The sequence below is a fragment of the Ahaetulla prasina genome, chromosome 5 (genome assembly GCF_028640845.1).
Source record: "Ahaetulla prasina isolate Xishuangbanna chromosome 5, ASM2864084v1, whole genome shotgun sequence".
In the NCBI taxonomy this organism is placed as follows: domain Eukaryota; kingdom Metazoa; phylum Chordata; class Lepidosauria; order Squamata; family Colubridae; genus Ahaetulla; species Ahaetulla prasina.
In genome coordinates, this window is record NC_080543.1 from 83,003,112 (window position 1) to 83,028,383 (window position 25,272).

General features: G+C 41.6%; 1 protein-coding gene across 2 annotated transcripts in view; it reads right to left on the reverse strand.

The window, feature by feature from the left end:
* NHS (NHS actin remodeling regulator) overlaps positions 1-25,272 on the reverse strand; it is a 522,889-nt gene that overhangs the window by 97,461 nt on the left and 400,156 nt on the right. The gene's annotated exons all lie outside the window — the stretch shown is intronic.

Below are 25,272 nucleotides of genomic sequence, written 5' to 3' on the forward strand. Positions count from 1 at the left end.
ATGTGTATTTTCCATTTTTTCTTCTCTTTTTCTACATTTTGAAGATCATACTATGACAGATATGATTTCCCCAAAGCAGTTTTTTGAACTAGTGCATCCCAGTGTCCAGGTTATTTTACATTTTCTCTCATTAATGCTACTGGGAGGTAAGCAGTGGTGGGATTCAAATTTTTAAACAACCGGTTCTGTGGGTGTGGCTTATTTTGGGGTGTGGCTTGGTGGTCATGTAACTGGGTGGGCGTGGCTAGCTGTTCATGTGACTGGGTGGCCATGGCTATGTGCATAGAAACTATTCAGAGGGCTAAAAAAAATCATTTCTGACTGGTCCTCACACTTTTGACCGGTCCTTGCACTTATGACCATCCTCACATTTATGCCCATTGCAGCATTCTTAATGAGCGTGTCACTCACTTCACAACTGCTTCTCTTCACCACGGTTACAAGATAGGGTGCAAAATGTAAAATGTGAGGACAGTCGTATGTGCGAGGACCAGTCAAAAGTGCAAGGACAGGTCAAAAATAACTTTTTCAGCTCTCTGAATAGTCCCTATGCACATAGGAACTACCCAGAGGGCTGAAAAAAGTGATTTCTGATTGGTTCTCGCACTTTTGACCAGTCCTCACACTTATGACCGGTCATCATTTATGCCTGTTGCAGCATTCTTAATAACCATGTCACTCATTTCACAACTGTGGTGCTTCATGTGACCGGGTGGGTGTGGCCATGTGGCCATGTGACATAGCTTCTTTGACCTAATGACAATTTGCTGCAATGTTTGTAAGTGTGAAAAATGGTCATAAGTCACTTTTCAGTGCCATGCTTGTTAAACCAATTACCAGAACAAATCTATTCTCCCTCTCTCTTTCTCTCCTTCATCTTTCTTCCCCTTTCTCTCCTTCATCTTTCTTCCCTTTCTCCCCTTTCTCTCCTTCATCTCTTTCTCCCCTTCTCCCCTCTTTCTCCATCTCTCTTTCTCTCCTTCATCTTTCTTCCCCTTTCTCTCCCCCTCTTTCTCTTTCATCTTTCTCCCCCCTTTCTCTCCTTCATCTCTTTCTCCCCCTTCTCCCCCTCTTTCTCTCCATCTCTCTTTCTCCCCCCTTTCTTTTTTTTAATTGAAAAAGTTTTACAAAGAAAATTTTTTTAAACAATTATTCCCCCACTTCCCCCGCCTCCTCCTCTCCCCTTCAACCCCCAACCCCCCAGACTTCCCAGAACAAAATGCAGGGTATAACATCCAACAATCATAAGCTAAAATACAACAAAAATCTTAACTCATATCCACCCTCTTCCAACACCCCCTTAACTCCCCTTTCCCATATAAACATATACATTAATATATGCCTTTCCTAACATTATTCATAAACTATTTGATACTTTTTAATCCGATACTTGTTTTGAATATAATCAATCCAACTTCTCCACTCCAATACATATTTTTCTTGTGAATGGTCTTTCAAATACGCAGAAATTTTTGCCTTTTCTGCTAAATTCAATACTTTAAGTGTCAATTCTTCAATCGTAGGTAAATCTTCTCTCTTCCAGTATTGTGCAACCAAAAGTCTCGCTGCTGTTATTAAATTTAAAATCAGCTTAGCCTCTATAACTGTACAGTCTATAATTATACCCAATAAAAACAACTATGGAGTAAATCTTATCTTCTTTTTCAGAATATTCTCCATAATCCACCATATTTTAATCCAAAATACTTTGATTTTTTTACAAGTCCACCCTATATGAAAATAAGTAGCATTTTCACAATCACATCACCAACATTTAGCTTGCATATTCGGATACATACATGCCAATTTTTTAGGGTCTAAATGCCATCTATAAAACATTTTGTAAAAATTCTCTCTTAAACTTTGTGCTTGTGTAAATTTGACATTTCTAACCCATATTTTTTCCCATGGTTCCATCATTATAGGTTGTTGAATATTTTGTGCCCATTTTATCATACAATCCTTAACTAATTCTGTTTCAGAGTCTATTTCTATCAATACATTATACAACCACTTAATATGCATTTGGTCTTGATCTCTAATTTGTTTTACCAAATTTTCCTCATTTTGCATAATACCAGTTTTCTCATCTAATCTCCATCTAGCAACTGTCCATACTGAAACCAAGTATAATTCATGCCTTCATCTCTCAGTTTGTTTAAAGATTTTAGTTGTAGTTTACCCTTTTCTACAAAAAGTAGTTCTTTATAGGTAATCACCTCTTGTTTTTGTTCTGTATTTATTATATTTTCTATCGTATGTCTAGGAATTACCCATATTGGTATCTTATAATCTAGCTTGTATTCCACACCCTTAACAAAGCATTTCTAAAAATATGACTTTTAAAAATCTTATCCACTTTCTTATCATAAAATAAATAGGAATGCCATCCATACAACAAATCATAACCTTCTATATTCAAAGTTCTTTTCTCTGTTAAATTAAACCAGTCACTGATCAATGAAAGAACAACTGCATCATAGTACAATTTCAAATTAGGCCTTTTTAGACCCCCTCTTTCACGTGTATCTTGCATTATCTTTAATTTTATTCTTGTTTTTTTGCCCATCCAAATAAAATTATTAATCCCTTTTTGCCATTCCTGCAAATTTGCATCCTTCTTAAGTACTGGTATCATTTGAAACAAAAATAAAAACCTAGGCAGTACATTCATTTTTATTACTGCTATTCTTCCCAGTAAGGATAATTATAATTTCTTCCAATGTTCCATTTCCTTCTGTACTTTCTGCCACAATACTTCATAATTATTTTTATATAATTTCACATTCGAAGCTGTGATATATACTCCTAGATATCTAACCTTATTAACTATTTCATATCCGGTTACTCTTTCCAATTCATCTTTTTGTTTAATATTCATATTTTTGGTTATCATCTTAGTCTTCTGTTCATTCACTTTAAACCCAAATACCTTACCATATTGATCAATTATCTCTTTCAAATATATGGCTGAATGAATAGGTTGAGATAAAGTAACAAGTCCCCCTCTTTCTCTCCATCTCTTTCTCTCCCTTTATCTCTTTCATCTTTCTCCCGCTTTCTCTCCTTCATCTCTTTCTCTCCTTCATCTCTTTCTCCCCTCCTCTTTCTCTCGTTCATCTTTCTCCCCCCCTTTCTCTCCTTCATCTCTTTCTCCCCCCCTTCCTCCCCATCTCTCTTTCTCTCCTTCATCTCTCTTTCTGCCTCCCCACCACTACTTACTGCCTCGGAGCACACCGAACTGTTTGTTAAATTGCTGGTTCACCCGCTCCTCGTCCCGCCCCACCCCACCACTATTTATTGGCCTCAGAGCACACCAAACCATTTGTTAAATTGCTGTCTCCCCGCCCCACCACTATTTATTGTCCTCGCTTGCAGTGTTGCACTAGTGACACACTGAGGCATAGCTGTAGCTATTCTTTGGCTCCTCAACCACGTGGCCCAGCCTGCTTTCCTACCTTTGCCACAGCCTCCCACTCTGTTCCCCACCTCAGACTGACCGCCTTGGACTGCCCTGACCACTCCAGCAGCAGAACAGGCAAGTACAGCCGAGTGCTGCCTCTGAGGAAGCGGGCCTGGGAAAGGTGGTCAACCTGTGCCAGCCATGACCTACCCCATCCAAGAACCTTGCTGGCCACACGGGTGCCAACCACATCCTACCCCCATTCAAGTGCCTTGCTAGCCACCTGATCCAAGCACCTCACTGGCCGTGAACTGCAGCCTACCTGCATCCAAGCACCTCACTGGCCACGCGGCCACTGACCAAAGCCTACCTCAATCCAAGTGCTCGCTAGCCACCTGATCCAAATGACGGCCTACCCCCATCCAAGCACCTCGCTAGCCACACAGCTGCCAGCAACTAGCGAGGCACTTGGATGGGGGTAGGTTGTGGTCGGCGGCCACATGGCCAGCAAGGTGCTTGGATCAGGTGGCTAGCAAGGTGCTTGGATTGGGTGGGCAGCAGCCACGAGCTGCTGGCAACCCCATCCAAGCGTCTCGCTAGCCACCCGATCCAAGCACCTCGCTGGCCACATGGCCGCCAACCGTAGGTTGCGGTCAGCAGCCACGTGGCCAGTGAAGCACTTGAATCGGGTGGCTAGCGAGGCACTTGGATGGAGGTAGTCTTCGGTTGGCAGCCATGTGGCCATCGAGGTGTTTGGATCGGGTGGCTAGCGAGATGCTTGGATGGGGTAGCCAGCAGCTCGTGGCCGCTGCCCACCCGATCCATCAACCCACAGAAAATGGAGATGAAGGAGATAAGGTTATATATTTTGGGTGGTTTGAAGAAGCAAAACAAACACACAAAGCCATTGGAAATAGGTAAATATTTGGCAGGTCTTTGCTGATTCAGCCAAAAAATTCCAGTTAGCAAGCCTAAATTTGTCCTAAAAATTTTTGGATCTCAAAACACCCATAATATTTCAATATGAAGTTATTCAATGTCTTAAACTATTCTAAAATTGCATATCTCCTGTAACATCTATCCAAAAGGTTATGGTCTGAAATGACTTTTTTTTGAGATAGCAAATTATCACCAGTGACCAAGTATGAATAATTGATTGCCCATATTTCCATGTTATTGCTTCAATACCACTTCAACTTGTGTTAATCATACCCACAGGGACAAAAAAAAACACACCCAAATTTAAAATACTTTAATCAATGCTAAAATTATCTTAAATAGTAAGAATACCAGTTACTGATAGTATACATGATTCATTTGTTCATTAAATTGGCACCAAAGAGTACAGAGTGAACAGTGCAAATGAATTCATCATATGTGGTTATAGGACTACTTTAATATTAAAACAGTGTTATGGGGCCGTGGATAGCTCAGGCTGTAAGGAGCCTGTTATTAGAACACAGTAGCCTGCAATTACTGCAGGTTCAAGCCCGGCCCAAGGTTGACTCAGCCTTCCATCCTTTATAAGGTAGGTAAAATGAGGACCCAGATTGTTGGGGGGGCAATAAGTTGACTTTGTAAATATACAATTAGAATGAGACTATTGCCTTATACACTGTAAGCCGCCCTGAGTCTTCGGAAAAGGGCAGGATATAAATGTAAATAAATTAAAAAAATAATAATAATAAACTAGTTATTAATGAATCCTTCCAAAGCCTGTTGCTTTCCAGATGTATTGGAACTAAATGTTGCAGAATTCCCAAGTCAAATGATTGGTGATTCTACAAGTTTGCATACCTAACATGTCTGGAGGTCATTTTGTTGAGGAAGACTAATTTCATAATTATGACATTTATCCATTATATCTACATTAATGGTTCTATTTGTCATATTGGGCACTCGTAACATAAATCACCTCATTTATGTATGCAACTTGTGAATTATAAATTTAATATATACCAATTCCAAGGAAATTAAAATCTCTTTAGTCTAGATCAGCTTATGCAAGAAAGAAAAAGAATATTACGTTACATTACATTATAAGAGATTTCCAGAAACCATTGAGTTTCCTTCCATTTTTAGGCAGATTCGTTGTCATTTAACCAACACACATTCCAATTTCCCTTCCTCCCTTTCTCACTCTTTCTAATACAGGCACCAATGATGACTAAGCATATAGCTGGATGGAATGGTTTTTAGAACCTGCAACTAAATTTAAGTGAATTGACCACTTAAAAATAATTGTTCTCATCTTTCCAGGGCAATTGAAATAGGAGAACAATTAGGTGGCACTTATTCTGTCTCAAATGCACCAAAATCCAGACAGAAGAATTATCTATAGCCACTAAGACTTTGCAATCACTGCAAAGCCAACCCACGTCCCAAGCAGATTCACTGATTGCAATGGATTTTGCAGTCTTTCCTGAAATTTTGTAAATTGGAAAGGCAGAGATCTCTTAGTTACTGTGTTAGAGTAGTCACCCATTTCTTACTTTCCACTGATTTTCATTGCCTGTACATCTTTGCATACTTGAAAAGTGGTGGGGGAGGGGAAAGAACCTTTCTTAGCTTAACTTCTTACTTGTTGCTGTCATCCTAAATGTTATTACAAGGTTGTCATATATATTCCATCAACCAGCTCTGTGTTTTTGCAGAGCAAGAAGCAAAGAGGAATGTCCCTCAGAAAGAGGGAAAGATACGATTTCTACTAACTCTAACCATATTTTACAGTTTTTGTGCTGCTTATATCATGTAAAAAATAAGACTCATGATGAACAGTCAGCAAAAATAGCAGACATATTAAAATTATCTTGTAAACGCCCACCATCCTGGCACAATCATTCCATTCTGTAGGGTATGTTTATAATGATCTCATGAAAAATTCCAAAATGTATATTAACTGGTGGGGAGAATGGAGTGTTGGGGGAAGCAAGCATATGAAATACCTTCTGAGTGCAGGCTGGCCAAAAAGTCTCACCTGTGATGCTTTTTAGTGAAATGAGGGTTGTTGGAGTTGGGGGAGAGAGAAAGGTACCTGAATCAGAAATAAAGAATGAGTATACCATTAATAACAGATTTTTACCATTCATCTTGCAAAAGATTAGAAATCAGGAAATGTTTTTACTTGTTTATTGATGACACCGTATGTTTTGGGGAAGAAGGTGTATCTTCTTTTTTAAAAAAAATACAAAACAGAAAATACAATTCCATTTGTGATGGATTTTCAGCTGCAGTTGCTCTTCTCTTCTCTTGTTTCTGTCATTTGAAATGTACAGCTGTGTGCCAAATATTTCTTAGTGGCTGGCAGCTTATGCATCTCCACACCTTGCCAGCAAGCAGAAATGCTGCATACAAACTCTTGCAGGCAATGAGAGAATCAGACAGAAAACAGCAACATGCTCCTACAGCTTCTGCATTCTATTAAGATAAAACTTAAAATACAATGCAAAACATTTTGAAAATTCCCCCAACAACACCATCATATATTACTTTTAAGAAAGAAAACATGGTATAGTATTTGTTTTAATCCAAATAAATAAAGGATTATGCAAGGAGTGATCTATATAGGAAAGAAAATCTATTACCGTTGGGAGAAACTCCTGGTCATTTAAATTCTCCATTCAATTCTTAGAGTCACACAGAGATTGCAGCTTTTCCTTTTAACTTCACTTCCCAGCTGTGTAAGGAATTAGTTAAAAATGATGTCACGGCTAATCATCTCACTCTCTTTCTTAGTCTTCATCTCATTCACTTGCTAAAAAAGCTGAAGCTGCTACTCTGATCCTTCCAAGCTGACCAATAAAATGGGATCATCCAAGTTCCGGCTTGGCCATAAAAGGGCTGATCAGTACTGCATCATATATGCTTTTCTTCTCAGGCTACTGCAGCACTTCTGCTAAAACTGCACTGTCAAAAGGTCCCGTGATATCCATAGAGCCCTAATAGTTTTAACCTCATTATGAGTCCAACCTTACAGACAGAGTCATCCAACTTTATTGTTAAAGAGGTAAAGGAAATGATATTTTTCTTGGATTGAGGGGAAGTTTCATCTTTCCCAAATTAAAGAGGCCCCTAGGATGAGTGGGTTGATTTTTTTAAAGCCTTGTTGCATTAAAACTGCAATTCATCTCCCCCCTTCCTGTCCCCCCTTCCTTCTTGGAATATTACATTGTCAGAATATGATTCCATCTCAAAACCAGTAAGGGGGAGGGGAGAATTCTGAATGGAAACTATTTGCGGTGAAGTCGTGCACTGAATTTGTGATGTAGAAATCAGAATCCCTGCAGTTTTACACTCAGGCCTGACATAAAGCTGCTTGCATTTAAAAAACTTTTCTTGAAGATCAGGACATTGAAGGGGTGGGCTCTTTCAATCAGATTAATGGTTGGTACTGCAAACTGGGCACCCAAACCCCAAATGCTAGCCCTGTGTAAGTTTGTCTACAAATGGATCCTTTCTTGAAGTTGCATCTAATGTTTATCTTCCTGGAGTTGTGTTAAAATTCCAGTTGAAATGTGAAGATATTGCAACAAAACCTCTTGGTCAACAAGGACAGAAAATAAACCATCTACTAACGTACAGCAAGCAATGTTCCACAAGACCCCCCCCCCCTGTTTCATTCTCCAGCATTTCAAAAGACATGTGTAAAAATGGTGCTATTTTTAATTCTCTGCAAAGTAATTCAGCTATAGGCTCAGTAAATAGCCATAACCTCTCAGCAGCAAAGCAGACCAGCCATAAAACAAGGCCTACTAAATAGCTAACTGACCTGTTTGTGGCCATAGGCATCCCTTCTCCCCTCCCCTCCATACCTGCATATCTTCTCCTTGGGACCTTGTATTGAGAATTACCCATCCCTGTTGTGGACAGCAGGCAGCACTAAACTTCCTTTAAAAGACTCAGTTGCATAATGGAAGTCAGCTACCTGATTCTATCTCATCTTTCATCTATTCTCAGCCTAACTGTACAAGTAAGAGAGACTCAGAAGCAGCTGCAGCAGCATTAGCGGCAGCAAGAGGGAATTTCACCATGTATATAGATAACCTCAGTCTGTAGAAATTGGACTTATGCAATATATATTCCACTCTTCTTTCCTGTAGAGTTATACACCCAAAGCAAACACAATAGGGAACTAACAGCTTCTGTAAAAAATTACCCTACATATGTACCTAAAAAAAGAAAAACATAATGAAATAAAGATGGAAAGGATGTAAATCCCAGTTACAAAGTAGGAGATATAAGAAGCATACTCAAGATCAATAAGGGACTCAAATGCCTATATGCTAACATTCAAAGTATAGGCAACAAATAGAACAAACTATTAGTACATGAAGTATTAGTGCATGACGGCAGATATGATATAGTTGCCATTACTGAAACTTGGTGGGATGAAACACGTGACTGGAATGTACTGATGGAAGGATACAAACAATTCAAAAGAAACAGACCTAACAAAAGAGGAGGTTGTATATAAAAGATCACTATATCAAAACCATATGGGTCAATATAAAAGAAACAAAAAATGACATTGCTATAGGCATATATTACAGGCCACCTAACCAAGCAAAAGAAATACATGAACTCTTTGCTAATCAATTAACAAATGTATATAGGAAACATACAGTAGTAATGGGAGACTTTAATTACCCCGATATCATCTAGGAGACAAACTGCAGCAAGTGGGAGATCGAAAAGATTCCCAACCAACTTAGCTGACAACTTTGTCATCCAAAAGGTAGAGGGGGGAACTAGAGGAAAAACTATACTGGACCTAATTATTACTAATAGAGAAGAAGTGATAGATGGAATTGAAACTGCCAGAACCTTGGGTGAAAGGGACCATATCATACTGGACTTCAATATAATGCAAGAAAAAAGTCAAGGAAACAGTCGGTCCACTAAAGAGAGAAGATGGCAAGGAAGTAACAGGCAGTAGACAGCAAGCAGAGCTGCTTAACTCATTCTTTACATCAGTCTTTACACAAAAAGAAACTATAGACCAGCCTACGAAAAATGTAACTGTAAAAGTCGGATTAATAATAAAAATTAAAATAAGCAAGAAAATGATATATTCGCTGATGCAACTTCTTGGTCTACGAGATGCCCCCCTCTCATGGATATGGCCCCCCTCTCTATCGAGGGCCTACCTTGATGACGGATTTTGGAATCCCGAGAGGTGGCATGGGGCTAAGAGGGGGTTAAGGGGTTTTTTAAAAGGTTTTTTAGATAAATTTTTAAATAATTTAAATAAGGGGTTTTTAGGGGGTGGGAGGGCTGAGAGGGATTTAGGGGAAATCCCATCAGACTCATGGCTAGACCCTATGAAGACTCACGGCAGGGATTTTCTTGATTCGGAGGTGGAAGAAGAGCCTAGAGTTCCATGCTATGAGGGCGGTGTTATCTGTACAGTAACTGGGAGGGGCAGATATGGCGGGAGTGGGGGCCCATATCATGTTCGGGGCATGCACGATCGCTGTTTACAAGCGATCGCGCGCTCCGGTCCCCCTGACTCCTCCCGTTCCCCAAGTGGTCTAAGTCCTCAGAGTCTGGGCCTTCGGTTGATGTTGTGCAATGCCAGGTAAACAAATGCCAGGTTGTGCAATGCATGGTAAACAAAGCCCCCCTCATTTGTGATCTTATTCAAGACGGGTGTGTGGACCTGATGGGCATTATGGAGACCTGGTTGGGCACGAAAGGGGGAGTTCCCCTGGTGGAAATGTGCCCACCGGGTTTCCATGCATTTCATCAGCCGAGGGCCCAGGGTAGGTGTGGGTGGGTGGCGGTTGTTATAAATGAGAGTCTAGAGCCAAGGGAGACCACTGTACCACAGATAGCTGGATGTGAATCCCTCTTTGTGAAGTGGGGCCTGGGGAGGCAGGTGGGCTTGCTGATCATGTACCTGGCTCCTTGCTACATGACAGCAGCCCTGCCCGAGCTGCTGGATATAATCGCTGGGATGGCGGTTGAGACCCCCAGATTTATGGTCATGGGGGATTTCAACCTGCCATCGGTGGGTGAGGCATCCATGGCAGCTCAGGAGTTCATGGCTTCCATGACGGCCCTGGACCTGACCCAGTTAGTGACAGGTCCCACTCACATCGGGGGAAACACTCTGGACTTGATTTTCGTCTCTGGACAGTGGTTGAATGATCTGGAACTAGGGGATATAGTTATTAAACCCTTGTCATGATTGGATCATTCTCTCCTTCAACTCGACTTTCGGACCGCCGACCCTCATCACAGGGAGATGGGACCGGTTTGCTGGTTCCGTCCCAGGCGCCTGATGGACCCGGAGAGGTTCCAGATGGAGCTTGGGCCGCTACCTGAGGACTTGGCCCGCGGCTCGACTGGGGACCTTGTCGCTGCCTGGGAAGGGGCGGCGGCGGGGGCTCTGGATCGGGTTGTGCCTTTGCGGCCTCTGACTCAGCCCTGCTCTCGATTAGCTCCTTGGTATTCCGAGGAGCTGAGAGAGATGAAGTACCGGAGAAGATGCCTAAAGAGTAATTGGAGGGCCACCCGCTCCGAATCTGACCGGACACTAGTGCAGTCTCAAATTCAGACCTATCTGGTGGCGATGAAGGTGGCAAAACGGGAGTATTTTTCCACCCTTATTGCATCTGCAGATAACCGCCCAGCCGCCCTGTTTCGGGTAACCCACTCCCTTATTCATCAGGGAGCATTGGAAGACCCCCTGCAGGGACGAACTGAGGAGTTTGTACAGTATCTGCAAGATAAAATTGCTCAGATTCGGGAAGGGTTGGACGCAGATTGGGTAGGTCCGGGCGAGATGGCGGAGGCTGGTCTTGATGTTTCCATCTGGGATGAGTTCGATTCTGTGACTCCTGAGGACATGGACAGGATACTGGGGAGGCTGAATGCGACCACATGTTTATTAGACCCGTGTCCCTCCTGGTTGGTACTGGCCACCCGGGAGGTTACACGTGGCTGGCTTCAGGGAATTGTTAATGCTTCTTTGATGGAGGGTGTTTTCCCTTCCGCCTTGAAAGAGGCGGTGGTGAGGCCCCTCCTCAAGAAGCCTTCCCTGGATCCAACCATTTTGTCTAATTATCGTCCTGTCTCCAACCTTCGCTTTACGGCGAAGATTGTTGAGAGTGTGGTCGCACGACAGTTCCCTCACTACCTGGATGAAACTGTCTATCTAGACCCGTTCCAGTCCGGCTTCCGGCCCGGTTACAGCACAGAGATGGCCTTGGTCACGTTGGTTGATGAACTCTGGAGGGCTCGGGACAGGGGTTGTTCCTCTGTCCTAGTCCTATTAGATCTCTCAGCGGTGTTCGATACCATTGACCATGGTATCAGGGGGCTGGGAGTGGGGGGTACTGTTTATCAGTGGTTCTCCTCCTATCTCTCCGACCGGTTGCAGATGGTGTTGGCAGGGGGGCAGAGGTCGACTCCGAGGCGCCTCCTATGCGGGGTGCCACAGGGGACGGTCCTCTCGCCTCTTCTGTTCAACATCTATATGAAGCTGCTGGGTGAGATCATCCATGGCTTTGGGGTGCGATGTCATCTGTACGTGGATGACACCCAGCTGTACATATCCACCCCAGGCCACCCCAACGAGGCCATTGATGTCATGTCCCGGTGTCTGGAAGCCGTACGGGCCTGGATGGGGAGGAACAGGCTTCAGCTCAATCCCTCGAAGACCGAGTGGCTGTGGATGCTGGCTTCCCGGTACAGTCAGCTTACTCCATTGCTGACTGTTGGGGGCGAGTCGTTGGCCCCCACGGAGAGGGTGCGCAACTTAGGTGTCCTCCTGGATGCACGGCTGTCTCTAGAAGACCATTTGATGGCCATCACCAGGGGGGCTTTTTATCAGGTCCACCTGATTCACCAGTTGTGTCCCTTTCTAGACCGGGTTTCTCTGCGCACAGTCACCGATGCCCTTGTTACATCTCGCCTGGACTACTGCAATGCTCTCTACATGGGGCTCCCCTTGAAGAGCACCCGGAAGCTCCAACTGGTCCAGAATGCGGCCGCACGGGTAATAGAGGGAGCACTTCGTGGCTCCCATATAACACCTCTCCTGTGTGGACTGCATGGTTCCGGTTGGTCTTTCGGGTGCAATTCAAGGTGCTGGTTACCACCTTTAAAGTGCTCCATGGCTTAGGACTGGGCTATTTACGGGATCACCTACTGCCACAAACAGCCTCCCACCGACCTGTGCGCTCCCACAGGGAGGGCCTCCTTGGGGTGCCGTCGGTGAAACAATGTCGACTGGCGACTCCCAGGGGGAGGGCCTTCTCTGTGGGGGCTCCTGCCCTCTGGAATGAGCTGCCTCTGGGGCTTCGCCAACTCCCCGACCTTCGGACTTTCCACCGTGAGCTGAAGACTCTTTTATTTCATCGAGCTGGGCTAGCCTGAATAAGTAATTTTAAATGGGGTTTTAGTTTATATTGTTTAGTTTTTAATATTCTGGCCATTATTTATATAAATTTTAGTCTGTTCTTAATTTGTATTTATTGTATTTTTTAACTGGCTGTGAACCACCCTGAGTCCTTCAGGAGAAGGGCGGTATGCAAATATAATAAATAAATAAATAAATAAATAAATAAATAAATAAATAAATAAATAAATAAATAAATAAATAAATAAATGGTAACAGAGCACTTTTCTGACCTTGATGAATATAAATCACTGGAATCTTATGGATTACATGCCAGAGTTCTGAAGGAGCTGGCAGATTTTATCTCAGAACCATTGTATTATATGTTTAAAAATCTATCAGATGATTAGAAAAGAGCTGATGTGGTCCCTATTTTCAAAAAAGAGGGAAAAAGCAGATCCAAGAAACTAGAGACCAACCAGTCTAACATCAATACCTGGAAAGATGCTGGGGAAAAATAATCAAAAAACAGATTTGTGAACATCTACAAACAAAGAAAGTTATAACTAGTAGCCAACATGGGTTTGTTAAAAACAGATCATGCCAAACCAATCTTATTTCAAGAGCTTAAGCTAGAAAAATGTGGGATCACCACCAGACCTATTTGACAAACTATACTCAACAAGTAGATGGTACTACATCTACACGGAGGAAAGTAAGCAGTGGGGTACCATAAGTTTCTGTGTTAGGCCCAGTACTCTTCAATATCTTCATAAATGACTTAGATGAGGGAATAGAAGGGGAACTTACCAAATTTGCAGATGATATTAAACTGGCAGGAATAGCTAACACCCTAAAAGATAGGCTCAAGATCCAGATGGATCTTGACAGACACCTATCTAACAAAATGAAATTCAGTGTAGAGAAAAGTAAAGTCTTACACTTAGGCAAGAAAAAACAAAAGTACACATATAGACTGGGTGAAACCAGGCTTAATAGTAGTAACTGTGAGAGGGAACTTGGCGTCTTAGTGGACAACCAGCTAAATATGAGCCAGCAGTGACTTCCGCTTGGCGCCACCTTTCTCTCTGGGTGCTAATTTATGGCACTCCGCACTGGATATGGTAAAAGCCGGTGAAAACAGCAACGAACAGCTGTTCCCGGCTTCAATTTCCCCCTCTGGTTGAAAGAGAGAGAAATAGCAGGGGGGAGAGTGGTAGATTCCCCTAGGGGCTTTGTTTTTGTTATGCAAAGTCCCGAAAGGTCGAATCCCATTGAATCCTCCTTTAATCTCCAATATTCAGTGTGCTTCTGCAAAAGCAGGAAAAGAGGAAGGTGTCCACTTCTGCTAACAATTGATTTCTTTTTGTTGATTTCTATAAGCAGACGGAAGAAGCATGAGTGAACAATTATTGGTTTGCAAGTATTTTTGATTTCCTGACTTCCACCTTCTTTAAAAAGAGAAATTTCCCCCCCTTCCTTTAATTGTTTAAAATGGCGTTTGAGAGCAACTGAAAGTTGAGCGATAAAGGAAAGGGAAACGAAAGGAGCCTTGCTGCGAAATTGAAACTGAATGGAGATTTTCTCTTATTGTGTTGGACTGTGGATTGTTGGATTATATTAGGTTGTTTAAGTATTTCATAAGGGGATTTTCAGTAAGAACGTTGTCATGAAGGTTCTTTCAGAAGAATGGATTCGTGACTTTATACAGGATTACACAGAACGAATGTATTTAATTATTCAAAAATACGAATTGATAAAAAATGGGGACGTTTTGGGTGAGAGCTTGGAGGAAATTAACCAGTGTAATCAGGACTTGGAAAATGGAATGGAGGAGATACAAACAAAAGTGGATAAATATGAAGATATGATCGTTAATAAACAAGTTGATGTAAAGAAGTTTTCTTTAAATAGTTTAGATGAAATGCCTGAATTTGTGCTACAGGAGGCTGTCTCCCGAACCGAAAAAACTCACAGGGTTAATGCTTTCCAAGAGTTCTCTTTTTGGACTGATGGAATATACGGCAGTAATTTGTGGATTCTTGGACATAAGGAACTACTAGGAAATATTGTGACTGACTTTTCAAAAGGAGTAATGAAGGAAAGACAGAGATTAATGCATCAAAAAAAATGGCAAGAGACAAAAGTATTATTCTTGAAACAAGGTTGTTTTGAAATATTAACAGACAAAAATATTAGTGTCCCTGAAAGACAATATGTGAGGAAGATCTGAAAGAAATGGATTGATTATATGTTTTATATCTATCATAAAAGACTAGATATTTGGATTTATACTGGATTTTGACGAGGAAGGACTAAAGTTGAATAGATATTGTAATTTTCTGTATTGAAATTTTATAATGTGTTGTACTGAATTTTAAATAGAATATTCTCTAAAGATCTTATGTAAGAAAGACCTGGGGGAAAAATTATATGGTTATAGAAGCTATAAGGGAGATATTCTCTGAATTGGATTGGATTTTTATGCTTTAGCTGGTTTTAAATACTTTAGGATTAATTTGTTCTATTGACTTACATATTTTATTACTGTTAATTGTTAATTTTTTTGGAAGGATTTTGGTTATGTTAGGAGGAAGTCAGAGCTAGAGAGGGAAAACTGGTATAATAGTTTTGGGGAAAAATTTTCTTAGCATATGTTTGTTTTATTTTTAACTATACCTTGTGCTTGTTCCGGGAAGTAAGGGGGGAGAGGGGAGGGGATTAGTGAAGGGAGGGGGGTTGGGGGGAAAGGGAAAAAATTTTTTTTGTAAAACTTTTTGAATAAAATTTTTTTAAAAAAATATATGAGCCAGCAGTGTGCAGCAACAGCCAAAAAGCCAATGCAATTCTAAGTTGCATTAACAGAGGGATACAATTGAGATCAAGTGAGATACTAATATCACTCTATAAACCTTAGTTAGACCACACCTATAATACTGCTTCCAGTTTTGGCCACTACACTATAAAGAAAAGGTTGAAACTCTAGAAAAAGTGCAGAGAAGAGCAGCCAGGATGACTAGGGGACTGGGGACTAAACCGTGAAGAATGGTTACAGGAACTGGGCATGGCTAGTCTAGTGACGAGAAGGACAAGGGGAGACATGATACCAGTGTTCCAACATTTGAGGGGCTGCCACAGAGAGTAAGGGGTTAAGCTATTTTCCAAGGCACCTGAAGGCCAGACAAGGAATAATGGATGGAAAGTGATCAGGGAAAGATTCAACCTAGAAAGAAGGAGAAATTTTCTGACTGTGGGAACAATCAACTAGTGGAACAGCTTGCCTTTCGAAGTTGTGATATCTTAATCACTGGAAGCTTTCAAGAAGAGATTGTACTGCTATTTGTCAGAAATGGTGTAGGATCTCCTGCTTGGGCAGGGGGTTGGACTAGATGACCTACAAGGTCCCTTCCAACTCAATCTAATCTAATCTAATCTAATCTAATCTAACCTAACCTAACCTAACCTAACCTAACCTAACCTAACCTAACCTAATCTAAAACCACACACACACACACACACACACACTCACTCACCCCAAGCTCTGCTGTAACGGTCAACCCAAAGATGGTCACCCTACCAAGGGGACTGAGCAAAAGATGCCAAGTCATGAAAGTGATTTGGAGGAAGCCAGAGCCTGTGGGGATGCCCCAGAGAAAGTCCATCACCCTAAAGACAGAACTGAATGCCCAGGAGATGGGAGTCTCAGTGAAGAAACTCTAAGCCCCAGTGGTTGCTCACCTTGCAATGGTGGGACTCAGCCAGTTCGCACTGTTTTGGTAGAACTGGCAGCTAATTTTTTGTGCAGTTCAGTGAACTGGCTGAATAGCATGCCTCACCATGCCGGGCCATGCCTCACCCTCCCCTCCCAGTCACTCCTCACCTCACTTGGCATCTCCTTGGCGGGTGGTTCGCTTTGCCTGGATGCTTTCCTCTGATGAGGCTGAAATGTCCAACATTGGCTTTGACTGGGCTCCTGGCACTGGTCGAGGCCAAGGGAGTAATGCCCCATTGGCCTTGGAAAGCAGGTCTCACTTGGGAATTGGGGGTGGTGGCAGTGGCGGCAGTTTTGGGACTCCTGAGCAACTCCTCAAGCAGGATTTTGCACATCCTCAGGAGCCTCTCCAGTACCAAATACAGTGCCTTTGTCACCAAAGGTACTCGCTCCACATCGCTTCATTGCCATCACCCCCCCCCCCAGCGTCCCCTTCTCTCCTAGCATTCAGTTTCTGTTTTGGTGGAAGAAATGGGGGGTGGCTCAGCCCTGTCTCGTCTCCAGGCTGAGGAGGCTGGGCCACTGGGAATCGTTTCCCGCTTGCCTGTCTCCCCAGGAGGAGGTGAGCCTGGTGAGAAAAAGGCCATCCCTCCTTAATTCACCATTGGAGGCTAGAGAGTGTGTGTGTTGTTTCTCAGCTTCTTCCATCCGTCACATTACTTGCTTTCAAGGTGTTTCGGAGTATGGACCTCAGTTTCAGGTGCAGACCCATTGGCCAGCGGACGTTGCAATATGGCCTAACCTAAGTTTCCCTTTGGTTAGTTTGATTTATTCAATTAAGTGATTTATTTAATTCACTTAATTTATTAAGCTCGCCGGGCACAAACCAAAAACTTCAAAATTAATGAGCTGGTTTGAGGTTAATGTGCAGCCTGCGGCTTCTGTCCATGACTACAAGTAGTCCTTGACTTACAACTTCTGGAGGCAGGTTCAATGGCTAAAAGTGGGCCTAGCCTGGGCAAAGGTGGTGGTGGTGTTGCCGAAGCGGCTCTACTTCTCTCCTCGGTGGGGTAGGCACACTTGGCTGAGGGCCACCAGAGGGAGGTGGGGAATCTGAATGAGGGCGACACTCCCTGAGAGAAGGAAGCCTTTGATCACCTCTCACGTGAGGAGATGGGATGTTATAAAGCCTCTGAGGCACCCAGAAGCACCAACCTCGCACTCTCTCCTCTCTGCTAGTGGCTGTCCCCTTCTTTATATGGGAAGCAGAAATCCAACATTAATTTGATTAAAGGTCAATACATGTTGCATTTCAATAGATTATTGAGTAATCAATTCATGTATTATAAGACTATATCATATTATAAAAACAAAATATTAATAAATATTTAATCTCTATTTCCCGATTTTTCTGGTTCAGAAAAAATAAAGGCCGGATTGGGAGTAACACTGGGGAAAAAATGAATTGTTGTTTTTCTGCAATGCTGAGTATTCATTTAAGCTCCAATCAATTCTGTATTAAGACTCTTTAATTGACATTTCATATTACTATCCAAACTACACAACTTAGAGGTTTGTGATACAATTTTTCCCAGTCTGGTAATCTCCAAGATGTTTTGGGATAACAATTGCTTAAACTATCGGCAAGCATGGACTTCAAACTTTTTGAAAGTAACTTCTATTATATCTGAAAATAATAGTTTAGGTAGGGTAATATAATACAATCATTATGAATTTAACTTTTTATTCAGATTATTCTTGTACAGAAGCAGGTTTATCTAAATCTCCACTGTTACCTTTTCTTTATGTTTCTGTTTCTTGGGACATTAAACTTGAATAGTGTTTTTTATACAGTAATGGATCTTTTTTTTGGTTCTTAAAAGCATTAAAATTATTTTTCTGTAGTTGTTCTAAGTCTCTAACATTACACATTTTTGTTTGTTTGTGCCTTGGAATCATTGATACACCTGGTGATTGCCTGAATTAGTTCATGCAGTTTTCCTGGCAAGGTTTTTTTGGAAGTATTCACCATTGCCTTCTTCCTAGAACCGAGAGAAAGTGATTGGCCCAAGGCAGTAGTGGGATTCAATTTCAGCTGATACTGACTCGCTCATGAGTGCACGCATGTGACACTTCTGCATCAGATGCGCAGAGACTTTCAGGTGGGTGGGTGGAGCCTCCTGCCACCACTACTGGTTCACCTGATCCGGCGCGAACCAGTAGCAACCCACCTGTTGTGTCTTGCCCGCCCTCAGAGCAGCCGGGGCCTTCTTACCTGCTCCCGAACACTGAGGAATGTATGCCTCCCGGCCCAAGTCCTGGCTCCATGCCCACACAAACTGCAGAAGAAGGAGCATCTCCCTGCCCCAGCCCTGACTCCATGCCCAGGCAAACGGAGCAGCTAGACCCCTCCCCCTCCTCCACAGCAGGTGAGCCTGAGGAGGTTTACTCTAACAACAGCTGATTGGAGTAATCCTCGCATCAGAAGATTGGAGAGGCGGAGGCAACAGAAGGAAGGGAGGGGCAGGCCTTAATGAGTGCTGAGTCATGGAGCCACACCCCATGGCCTATATAAAGGATCTACTTTCTGGCAGTCTCTGAGTCAGGCAAAAGTCGAACTTATCTTGTTGAAGTCACTTACTGGTCTCCTGCCTGCTCTGAGGACTTTGCTAGGACTTTGGGCAGAGCTGCAGAGGCAAGCCTGATTCGGATTTCCCTGACCCAGCCGTCAGCGGAGGAGTGGGACACGACACCACCACTGGCCCAAGGTTATTTTATATCTAAGATGGAAGTAGAAATCATAGACTCCTGGTTTTAGCTCATGCCGTTCCTACAGTCCACTGTAACTTGAGAGACCAGCTACAGGTATTAAAAGTTGATGTTCAAAGTTCCTGAATTGTTTTCATTTGTTTAGCCTGCTTGAAAGAAAATCTGACTTTTACTTGAAGTCTTTGGTCAACATTCCGTTAAAATTGGTCTTCTTGTTCTTTTGTCAACCTAACGCTGTACATACCAGAAGGAAAACGTCATCTTCTGCCAAGATCAAATTAGCTGTGCAAACTTCATTTATACATACAAAAATGTTCACTCTACCATTCCAGGTCACGTTAGCTTTTCTAGGCAGGAAGATTCACCCTTAGGCAGGAAAAAGTTATATTAATTAGATGTAAATCAAATAGCAGCTTTCTGCCCATCCCACTACATTAATGGCTGTTTATGCTGCCCTTTTCAACATCTGCCTAAATGTATAAAATGAACAATTATCTCCTGAAAGACTCATCAATATAGAGTATAGCTATAGATTAAGACATGAAAATGTCTTCATGCTCTGACAAAGTAATTCTAGAGTTTTCATGACCTTGCAGTCAGTTTTCTGTCAGTTTCTATGGCAATTTCCTTTCCCTTAAAACTTTGCAATCACAGGAGTTCAGCGTACAGATTAGCAAGGGAGGGGTTAAGCTGTCTAGTTGCATTCTTTCTAATATGTAGAAGCAGAAGATAAATTGTGAGTGATGCAAAGGCAAAGGATTACATAGCTGGTCTTAATTTGCAATTAACTCATAGGAATGGGAATACCAAGAGAGAAGGAAATGAGAAATAACCAAATAGCAGCTGAAGAATAACAGACTAAAAAAAAGAAAGGCAGTTCTTTCTTAGTAAAGGAGAAAGTATACAGCAATGTCTTAACACTTCCTTTAGTCCCTAGCTATGTTAGCCATCCTGTTTCAATGTTACTAATTCTACTAATAGACCACCGTGGAATAAGCCTGGTTACAAAGCTCAAAGTCTACTGAGCAGTAGTGCTAACTACCCTGATGTATGCCGGTGAGACTTGGACAGTAGGCATGCTAGGCAATTGAACCACTTCCACATGACCTGCCTCCAGGGGTGAAATGCTCCCTGTTTGGACTGGATCGGGCGATCCCGTAGTGATGATCGTGGGTGGTTCTAAGAACCAGTAGCAAAACCAGTATATAAATGTGATTAATAAATAAATAAATAAAATAAAAATAAATAAATAAATAAATAAATAAATAAATAAATAAAAATCTCTGGCGCCCCTGCCCATGCCCACCCAATCACCCAATCCCCACTTGCCCACTTGGCAGCTTGCTGCTTCTTTCGGGCTCTCTCGCTTTTCCTGTCTTGCTTCGGCTGCTACAATTGCATCAGCTAGCAACTCAATCTGCCTGCCTGCAATTCATCTCATCAGTGAGCAACTCAATCTACCTGCCTTGTCCCTTCAATTGGGTAACTGACTGGGGTTTTTTTGTGGGGGTAGGGGGGGGGGCCTTTAAAAAATAGTTAATTCAGGTTTTTTTAGGAGGTTTTATTTTTTAGACATAGCAATTTAAAGTTAAGGAAGTTTTAAATTTAGCTGCTTTTATCTAAAAATATAAATAAAATAAAATAATAAAATATAATATAATATTTGTGCAGCTTTCTGAGATCTGGTGTGTTTCTGTAGTGTTTCACTCTAAACACAAACACAAAGCTATATGTGGCATTTTGTATGGAAAAGTGTGAAAGTTGGTTTTTGAGCTTTTTGTGCCTCTGTGAGATTCCTGCTTGTTGCAGGGACCATTTTGGATCAAGTGCAGCTGCTTTTACAGCTTTTACCCCGATCTAAAAAATATAAATAAAATAAAATAATAAAATAAAATATTTGTGCAGCTTTCTGAGATTTGGTGTGTTTCTATAGTGTTTCACTCTAACCACACAAAACACAATATCTCACAAAGCTGTATGTGGCATTTTGTGGGTGTGTGTCAGTTATGTTGTGTTGTGTTGTGTTGTGTGTAAAATGTAAAAGTTGGTTTTTGAGCTTTTTGTGGCTGTGAGATTCCTGCTTGTTGCAAGGGCCATTTTGTGTGAAGTGCAGCTGCTTTTACATTGTGTGTGTGTCAGTTGTGTTGTGTTGTGTGTGTGTAAAGTGTGAAAGATGGTTTTTGGTACCACTTATTGTTTTGTATACTTTGTTTATTATTTTTATTATTTATTGTTATTGGCCATGCCCACCCAGTCATCTGACCCACCAAGCCATGTCCACCAATTAAGCCACGCCCACAGAACCGGTAGGGAAAAAAATAGATTTCACTCCTGCCTGCCTCCGCAAACTTCTGATGATCTGGTGGCAAGACAAGATGCCAGACACAGAAGTCCTCTCTGGAGCAGGCCTGCCATCAGTTTATACCCTGCTGATTAAAGCCCAGACATGCTGGGCAGGGATGTCCACAAGGGAGTGGGCAAGCCCCAGAAGATGTATCTCTTTTCCCTCCCTACCTCATTGTCTCCATGGCCGCTTAGAAGCCAAACAGAGGCTCCTCTTTCAGTCAACTTTTACAGCCACCTCCTCTGGCGAGAGTAGTCACAAAAAGGTCGCTGAGGCAGAAGCCCTCACCTGGCAGACTGATCACAGATGCACTCTGCTCCAGGAAACATGTCAGTCTCATCCAGGTCACTGGCGGCCAATTGGGAGATCTGGCTTGGCTGGGAGGGGTTTTTTCATTAAAGGGGGAGAGCCCTCCCTCACCCTTTTTTTTCTCAGAGAAGGTTGAAAGGGGGCAGGGGGGAGACATCCCATAGCCCCCTCATTCTGCTCCAGTGGTGTCTAGAAAGCGCAGCGCTCTGGCTCTCTCTGGCTATGTTGATTTAAGGTGAGTTTTACGCACAGCAACCGCACTTTAGTTTAGTTTTGAATGAGCAGCCTCAGTTAAGCGAGAAGGTAAAGAGCCTCTGAATGATGTGCAGGCCAGATAAATTGCTTTGGTGGGCCATATCCATCCCATGGGCCATAGTTTGAGGACCCCTGATCTAGTGCATGGCACCACCTTCACAGCCAGTATTAACATTTGTAGAACAGTGGTGGGTTGCTACCAGTTCACACCGATTTGGGAGGTAGAGGTAATTTTGGCTAGTTCGGAGAACCATTAGTAATTGCTGGCTGGCCATGTCCCCGAACCGGTTCTGCTCGCTCATCCCAGCCACCCGAGGCTTGCTCACCCCACCTCCCTCCACCCAGTCACTCCTCACTTACACTCCTCACTCACCCTGCCCCTCTCCACCCAGTCACTCCTCACTTACACTGTGAGTGAGGATGTGTGTGGATCCTCTGCATGCCCAGCTGAGCCGTGCAATCATCAGATTATTTTTTTTTACTTTTAAAAGCATTTTTTCTTCGGCAGAAAAAATGCTTTTAAAAGTAAAAAAAAGCCTCTGATGATCGTACAGCTCAGCTGGGATTGTCTGAACCCTTTAAAAACATTTTTTCTACAACCACTTCGGCCTAAGAGGCTGTAAAAAAAGGGCTTTTTTTTCAATATACTTTATTGAACTTTTATTACATTAAAAACATAAATTTTTTTATCACATAACAGCTATTTGTGGTGTTTTTCTTATAACAATACTCCATGCATTATTTACAAAATTTAAATTGTGTGTATTTTCATTCTTGGTTTATCTTTCGCTTATACTTAATAATTAACTATTTTTAATCTGTCTCCGTTCTATCCATTTATACCACTGTTCCCATACACTATAAAATATCGATGCCTCTTTATCTTTTAAATTCAGTGTTTACTTGTCCATTTCTGCACAGTTCATGACCTTTTGTATAACAAGTTTCTCTGTAGGTATACATGGCTGTTTCCAACATTGAGCATCCTGGCAGCAGTTAATATGTGTAGTACTAGGTATTTTGTGCTCTTCACATATATATTTTTTTTTTGAAAATCCCCAATAGAAAGAGTTCCAGTTCTAATTCTATTTGTTCACTAGTAATTTCCTGTAGCCAATCTTTAATTTTAAGCCAATATTTATGGGACTCGGGACAGGACCACCACATATGGTAATATTTTCCCTCTTTCTTTTTACATTTCCAACATGTGGGGCTCATTTTAGGGTACATTTTTGTTAATCTCGGGGGTAGGTGCCACCTATAAAACATTTTGTATGCATTTTCGTTATATGCTACTGATTTTGTTAGTTTATGGTTTCTCCTGCATATGCTCTCAGTCATATGCTATCAGTCTGATTTCCCACAGAAAGGCATGCCATCCGCTCTGTAGGTCATGACCTTCTATGGCTAATATTCTTTTATTCTTTAGATTGATCCAATCTTTTAACCAGACTAGTATTGCTGCACTATAATATATTTCCCAATCTGGCAATCCAAATCCTCCTCTGTTCTTCATATCTTGTAGAGATTTCATTTTTATTCTGGGTTTTTCCAGAATAAATTTTGCCAGATAAATTTTGTTATTATTTTATTAAGGTCATTAAAGAAGATCTTATCTAATTTAGCTGGAATAGTCTGGAATAGATACAGGAATTTTGGTATATAGACATTTTTACGGCTGCTATTCTTCCTAATAGTGACAGCTGCATCTTCATCCATAGTTCTAAATCTTTTTTTGTTTGTTGTAATAATTTGTTGTAGTTATTCTTCTTTATTGTTTTGCAATGCGCTGTCAACCACATCCCTAAATATTTGGTTTTTCTTGTTGTTTCGAGTCCAAGTGTTCTTTCCAATTCTATTATTTGTAATTCTGTTAAATTTTTCGGTAAAAGTTTCGTTTTCTGTCTATTGATTTTCAGTCCTACAACAGTTCCATATCTTTCTAATTCCTTAATTAGTGCTTGACCTCTCTCTAATAGTTCTTCAATAATAATTTTCTCCATTAATTATAATTTTCGCTTTTTGTATCGAATATATTGTCGTTATAATATTCTCAAATTTAGTGCACAAATTCATATCATAAACTTGTTGAATCATAAATTGCCAATTGAGGTTGTCAAATGCTTTTTGGGCGTCCAAGAAAAAAGGGCTACTTGTTTCTCTGGATGAGCTTCATAGTATTCTAAACTGTCCATTATTATTATTAAATTATTTCTAATTTGTCTCTTTGGGAGGAATCCATTTTGATTGGAGTGTATATAATCGTTCAAAATTTTCTTTAGTCTATTGCAGGGGTGAAATCTAAAAATTTTCCCTTACTGTGGGGGTGGCTTAATTGGTGGGCGTGGCTTGGTGGTCAGATGACTGGGTGGGCATGGCCAATAACAATAAATAATAAAAATAATAAACAAAGTATACAAAACAATAAATGGTACCAAAAACCATCTTTCACACTTTACACACACACAACACAACACAACTGACACACACACAATGTAAAAGCAGCTGCACTTCACACAAAATGGCCCTTGCAACAAGCAGGAATCTCACAGCCACAAAAAGCTCAAAAACCAACTTTTACATTTTACACACAACACAACACACACACACAAAATGACTGACACACACCCACAAAATGCCACATACAGCTTTGTGAGATATTGTGTTTTGTGTGGTTAGAGTGAAACACTATAGAAACACACCAAATCTCAGAAAGCTGCACAAATATTTTATTTTATTATTTTATTTTATTTATATTTTTTAGATCAGGGGTCTCCAACTTTAGTAACTTTAAGCTTGTGGACTTCAATTCCCAGAGTTCCTCAGCCAGCAAAGCCAGACAGCATTAGTTGCTCGCTGAGGAAATAGATTAGCTAGCAACTGATTCTGTCTGGTGCTGAAAGTGAAACTGCTCCTTTTGGGCTGGGAAAGTTAAATCAGTAATCAGGTAAATTCCTTAGAATCTCTTAAAAGGAAGTTTTCTACTTGTAGAAAACATGTTTTTTAAGGTTCTGCTGCTGAGGAATTCAGGTGAGATCACCAGAGGAGCCTTTAAAAAATTTTTTTTAAGTTTAAAGGGTCTGCCGATCTCAGCTGAGGGACGGGATCCTCAAAAGCTTTTTTTTACTTTTAAAGGC